The sequence below is a fragment of the Enhydra lutris genome, unplaced genomic scaffold (genome assembly GCF_002288905.1).
Source record: "Enhydra lutris kenyoni isolate GAN:26980312 unplaced genomic scaffold, ASM228890v2 scaffoldscaffold63, whole genome shotgun sequence".
NCBI classification, from domain to species: Eukaryota; Metazoa; Chordata; class Mammalia; order Carnivora; family Mustelidae; genus Enhydra; species Enhydra lutris.
Genome location: NW_019154147.1, coordinates 7,703,103 through 7,709,850, shown reverse-complemented (window position 1 = coordinate 7,709,850; position 6,748 = coordinate 7,703,103). Strand labels below are relative to the sequence as shown.

General features: G+C 40.0%; 1 pseudogene; it reads right to left on the bottom strand.

Moving 5' to 3' along the window:
- Positions 1-4,456: 4,456 nt before the first annotated feature.
- On the bottom strand, positions 4,457-4,851 carry LOC111158835 (annotated as a pseudogene).
- Positions 4,852-6,748: the final 1,897 nt, after the last annotated feature.

Below are 6,748 nucleotides of genomic sequence, written 5' to 3'. Positions count from 1 at the left end.
AGCTTGGGATCATGTCCTGGGATCATGTCCTGGGCCAAAGGCATACACTTAACTGACTGAGGTGCCCTCTTTTCACTTTCATTTGCATGATGGATGCTTTTTCATCCCTGTATGAACATCAACTGTATATGTCTCTAGGTCTGAAAGGAATCTCTTATAGGCAGGCTATAGATGGTGCTTACTTTTTTATCCATCCCATCATTGTATGTTTTTTTTTTTTTTTTTTTAGAGTGGGAAGGGAGGCAGGGAAAGAGGGAGAGGGAGAGAGAATCTTAAACAGGCTCCACACCCAGCACAGAGCTTAATGTGGGACTGTATCTCACAACCCTCAGATCATGACCTGAGCTGAAATCAAGAGCCAGATGCTTAACTGATTGAGCCACCCAGGTGTCCCACTTTGTGTCTTTTGTTTGGAGCATTTAGTCCATTCAATTTTGAAGTAATTAATGATAGGTATGTACTAATTGCTATTTTGTTACTTGTTTTATGGTTGTTTTATAGTCCTTCTCTGTTCCTTTTTAAACAAATATTTTCCTATTTTATTTAAAAAAAGATTTATTTTTTAATAGTTTTTTTTTGTTTTTCTTTTAAGATTTTATTTATTTGTCAGAGAGAGCATGAGAAAGCAAGAGTGCACACGCAGGGGGATTGGCAGGCAGAGAGAGAAGTAGGCTCCCTGCTGAGCAAAGAGCCCAGTGTGGGGCTTGATCCCAGAACCCTGAGATCATGACCTGAGCCAAAGGCAGATGCTTAACAACTGAGCCACTGAGGGGCCCCTATTTATTTATTTTAGAGAGACAGAGAGGGTATGAGTGGGAGACTTGATCCTACAACCCTGAGATTATGACCTGAACTGAAACCAAGAGTCAGACTTAACCACATGAGCCACCCAGGCACTTCTTTTGATGCTTTTAAAATTCTCTCATTATTACTACTTTTTGCTGTTTTAATTACTACATGTCTTGGTGTGGACCTCCTTGGGTTGGTTTTGTTGGAGCTCTCTGTGCCTCTCGGCTCTAGATTTCTATTTCATTGCCCAGATTCAGGAAGTTTTTAGTTATTATTTCTTCAAATAAATTTTCTGCTCCCCTTTTCTCTCTCTTTTCCTTCTGGGATCTCATAATGCAAATGTTATTATGCTTGTTTGTGTTGCTGAGTTTCCTAAGTCTATTTTCATTTTTTAATTATTATTTTTTTCTCTCTCTTGTTCAGCTTGATTGCTTTCCATTACTCTGTCCTCCGGGTTATTGATCCCTTCTTTTGCTTCCTCTAGTCTACTACTTATTCCATCCATTACATTTTTAAAAAAAGATTTATTTATTTGAGAGAGAGAGAGATAGCAAGAGAGAGCATGAGTGGGGGGCAGGGAGAGGGAGAAGCAGACTCCCCACTGAACAGGAAGCCTGACATGGGAATCAATTCCAGGACCCCAGAATCATGACCTGAGTTAAGGCAGACACTTAACCAACTGAGCCACCCAGGTGCCTCATCCATTGTATTTTTAATTTCATTTCTTAAGTTTTTCATCTCTGATTTTTTATGTTTTCTCTTTGTTGAGGGTCTCACTGAGGTCCTCTACTCTTTTCGCTAGTTGAGTGGTCTTTGTGACTATTTCTTTCAATTCTCTATATCACACATGTTACTTATCTCTGTTTTGTTTAGCTCTCTTGCTGTGATTTTGTCCTGCTCTTTAATTTGGGACATATTCCTCTGTCTCCTCATTTTGTCTAACTTTCTGCATTGTTTCTATATGTTAGGAAAGTCAGCTACATCTCCTGCTTTTGAAAGTAGTGGCCTTATGAAGAAGAGGTTCTGTAGTGCCCTGCAATGCAGTGTCCCCTGTTCATTGGCACCTGGTTCTTCAAGGTTGTCTTGTGTGTGTTGCATGTGCCCTACTCTTGTGGCTGAGCCACTTTTTCCTTTGGTTCACTTGTCTACAAAAGCTCTTTGCCCATTGTGGTGAGAGTTTGGTCCCTGTATTGTTAATGGGTCAGTCCGGGGCCACCTTGGGCTTGAGCTGATTCAGACTAGGCATTTGTCAGAGATGCAGTAGCACTGAACTACATGGTGTGTTCCCTTTGTTGTCCCCTGAAAAGCTTTTGTTGGTGGGTGGGGACTGCAGTCAGAACAGATGTCTGACCTGACCCACTGCTGGGGCTACATTCAGACTGCTGTGTGTGGTTATCTTGCGTCTTCCCCAGGAAAAAGTCAATTTGGTTTGGTGCTTGCCCCTGTCAGTGCTGCTTGCAAAATGCCAGACTTGTGACACTGTTTTGTATGGGCTCTGGTCAAGGGAGTATTGGAGGGGGCAGTTCTACAAGAGAACATGGGGTTGGGGTATGCTGTCAGCAAGCTAGGTGGAGAGCATTGGTGCTACATTTTCCCTCATAGGTGTCTGTGTATCTAGGCTGGGGGGCAGGATGTAGAAATGGGGTCCACCAGTTCTTTTGTTCTTTGAGAAGTCTCCTAAGGCATATGCTCTGAGATTAGTAAACAAATCTCCCTCCTATATGCCTTAGGCAATTTCCAAACTGCTGCTTCTATGCTATACCTTCATGGGGTTGTTGGTTGTGCTATCTCTTTAAGGGTAGGGACTCAGTTTCCTCATACCCTCCCTGCCTCAGCTCTCTCAGAGCCAAGCCTACTAATTTTTAAAGTTCCAGGTGTTAAATCCCACTGATTGTTGGGCTCCTCTGACTTTCTTTCTCTTTCTTTCTTTCTTTCTTTCTTTCTTTCTTTCTTTCTCTTCTTCTTCTTCTTCTTCTTCTTTTTGACTTTATTTATTTATTTATTTGACACAGAGAGAGAGAGAGAGAGAGATCACAAGTAGGCAGAGGCAGGCAGAGAGGGGGAAGCAGGCTCCCAGCTGAGCGGAGACCCCGATGTGGGGCTCAATCTCAGGACCCCGAGATCACGACCTGAGCCAAAGGCAGAGGCTTAACCCACTGAGCCACCCAGGCACCCCGGGCTCCTCTGATTTTCAAAACCAAATGTTATAGGGATTTTTCTTCCTGTGTGGGTTCCCCATGCCTGGGGTACCTGGTGTGAGGTTCTGTTTCTTGCCCCCTCCATGTCCAACACATTCTTCTCTTCCATGGACAGCCCCACAGGTCTGTTTATCTCCCAAACTCATCTTTGTCCTTCCTTACCTTCTTTGGTGTGACCTCTTCTCTACATTTAGCTGTGAAGAGTCTGTTCTGCAAGTCTTTGGGTTCTTTTCTGGGTTATTTACACTGAGACTGTTATCTAGTTATGTCCATGGATGAAGTGAGCTTAGGATCCTCTTACTCCAGCATCTTCTCTAGAAGTCTAGATTAACAATTTTACAATCCAGAAAAGCATTTTCTTGAGTGATTTTACCTGATCTCGCTCTTCCAGTTGAATGATCTAACACAACTTGGGACCCCAATTATAGTGGCTACTTTGTTAAGCTAACTTACATGTAACCAAAACTAAGTTTCCCCCTTAGTTTTGGTTACATGTAACTGATGAAATTCTCACTATTATAAATATTGTTTTGGTTATATCTCTAGTTTGTCCTATAAAATAACTTTTAAATTTTTGTTCATTATTTCTTACTTACTTGCTGTGTTGCCTTTCTCTCAAGACTCAGTCCCTTTCAGTGGATGTTCCTGGCAAGTTTTTGCATCATTTTATATTATCTCCAAAAACTCAGTACTACCCAATAATTAATTTCAGCTGTAATCTTTGCTAAGTTCTTCGCTTTATTTCAGACAATGTTAGTATTTGCATACATTTCTATGAAGCTCCTACGTTATTCATCCAACTCTAATCTTATTCCATGGGTAGGGCAGGTATTACTAAATTTTATTATTTTTTTATTGTAGCCTGGCTCTCAGTCTCCAATAAACATTTATCATGTTGCTTTAATTATAGTAGATAATCAGTAATTGATTAATGATGATGATGATGACACATAATACTTTATATTAATCAGAGACTTTTAACACATGTTACCTAACATTAACATTGTGCAGTGGGTAAGACATATATTATTATTTCCATTAGAAAGAAAGGGAAAATAGATACAAAAAAAGGCAAATGACTTATGTAAAGTTATCCAATAAACTGATGGTTAAGTTGTCTTCCTACACTTACAGAAATATTTCTTTAAAGGGCTGGCTGGTCCTTGCTCTCTTTTTTGGGGTGCAAGGGAGAGCAAATAATTTTTAATTTTTTTTAAAACAAATACACCAAAGAGGGATGCCTGGGTGGCTCCGTCGGTAAGTGTCTGACTCTTGATTTGGTTCAGGTCATGATCTCAGGGTTGTGAGACAGAGCCCTGCTTGGGGCTCCTCACTCAGGGGGGGTCTGCTTGGGATTCTCTTTCTCTCTCCCTCCAACCTCCTCATCCCACTCACTCTCTCTCCCTCTCCTTCTTGCTGTCATGCTCTTGCTCTCAAAATAAAGAAATAAATCTTTAAACACCAAAGCATCATGCAGTCCTACCAACATTGGATGCAATTCTGGGCCACAAGTCTGCACACTCCTTTGCAACTGGTCCTGTGATAGCAGAGCCTTTATTCTTTACTATGATCCCTGTGTTATCTTCAAAATAGAGAAACACATCATCTTTTCTTTGGTATGATTTTCATTGTGGAATTACCACTGCTGGATGTACCTTCTTTCTGAGCTTTGGTTTGCATTTCTTCACTGTGCCCATCACCCTGTCACCCACACCAGCAGCAGGAAGTCTGGTCAGTTGTCCCTTGATCCCCTTCACAGAGATGATAAACGGAGTTTTGGCTCCTGTGTTACAGCTCCTACATGAACACCCAGGGAAATCCAGAATTTCACATCAGAAGACCCACTACATCCTTACTTTGACATCTTTTTTTTTTTTTTTTAAAGATTTTATTTATTTATTTGTCAGAGAGATACAAGTAGGGGGAGCAGCAGGCAGAGAGAGAAGCAGGGCCCCTGCTTATGTGGGAGCCATCCCAGGACACTGGGATCATGACCTGAGCTGAAGGCAGCTGCTTAACTGACTGAGCCACCCAGGTTTCCCACCTACTTTGATATCTTGAATGGCAAAAAGGGACAGAAAGCTTCCTGCTATCTTGACAAGAACTTACTGCTTAGTATATTTTATTTATTTATCTGAGAGAGAGTGCATGAGTGCCTGCCTGAGTGGACAGAGAGCTAAGGAGAGAGGGACAAGCAGACTCTGCACCAATCAGGGAGCCCAATGCGGGACTTGATCCCAGGACCCTGAGATAATCACCTGAGCAGAAGTCAGATGCATAACCAACTGAGCCACCCAGGCACCCCCTGCTTATTTTTAAAGATTTTATCATGAGTTTCATTTTTGCATTTAAGGTCCTGACTTTAATAGCTGTGACTTGGTAAACATGTACCTATGCAAAGTTGTATCTAGGACAGAAAACTCCCCAGGACAGAAAAAACTCCAGGAAGTGAGGTTCAAGGATTATTCATTCTTTCACTAAATGAATCGGAACTTGGAAAAACTATAGGTACTTTTTTTTTTTAAACCTGACTTTGATGAAAATGGACAAATATTTTCATTTAGATTCCTGTATTTCTCTATTTTCATGTTCATTAGCTTCTTGTTGCCACCTAATATTGTGTGTATGGTGGAGCAGAAGTTGTAGCTGGACTTTTTTATGTACAGAGTCCAGGGTCCTTTTATCACTATCATGCTGTTATAAATTTATGAAAAAAAATTCCACTTTGTTTTCATGACTTTAGGGTAGCAGATAAGTGTTTTTTTTTTTAATAGAAAAGAATGCGGAAGAGCTTATGCCACAGGCTGTCTAATACATATGTCTTCCTTTAAACATAAATTATACTGTCATTCAACTTATAGAAACTGCTTTATGACTAGGCTGTGTCAAGGCTGTGCCTCTCCTGGCATGTATTGCTTTTCCTCCACATTTCTTCCTGACTTATTCCCTCACCTCTTAGAGGTCCTAACCTAAATGTCACCTTGTTAGTATGGTTTTCCCAGTTCAGCCTATTTAGAATTGCAGCCCTGGCCCATCCACCTTGTTTCTTTCTTTCTTTTTTTAATAGCACATATCACTTTCTAGCACATTATCTAACTTTTATGGTGTTTTTTTTAATATATATATATTCCCCCTAATAAAACATAAGCATTACAAGGCCAGGAATTTTTATCTGTTTTATTCTTGTTTTAGCTAAGAACAGAGTCTGGCACATAGCAGATGCTAAATAATTATTGATTAAATGATATGTGAATACATGTATTATGGCACTTTGGCTATTATTTTCTCTCATGAAATCCAAAGTAGGACAGTTATATATCAAAATCTGCTAATCAATGTGATAATTACTGTGTGTAAACTTACTGTGTAAGTTCAAGGGAAAATGGAAGGAATTCATAGTAGGTGCTTGAACATTTTAACATTAATGCCAATTTAAAGAAACACTGGGCATTTACATTAGTTTGGGCTAGTTATATTCATAGTTTCTTGGGTAATTAAAAAATGATTTTAAAAAATGAGGTAGAAGCCCTTTTATCTGATGTAGTTGGTCACATCACCACAAAAAACTGTGCTTAGACTTGTAAATGCACTCCTTTCGTGAGGATTCCAGACATTTGTTATCTGTGTAAACCTTTTATATCAAATATTGATGTCAGTAATGTAAGAGCAGTGTAATTTTAGGAGCCAAAACTTTATACAAATATTCCCAGATATCAGCGCCAAGTGTTATGGTTTGATCTCCCCCCTAGTTTTATTGAGAA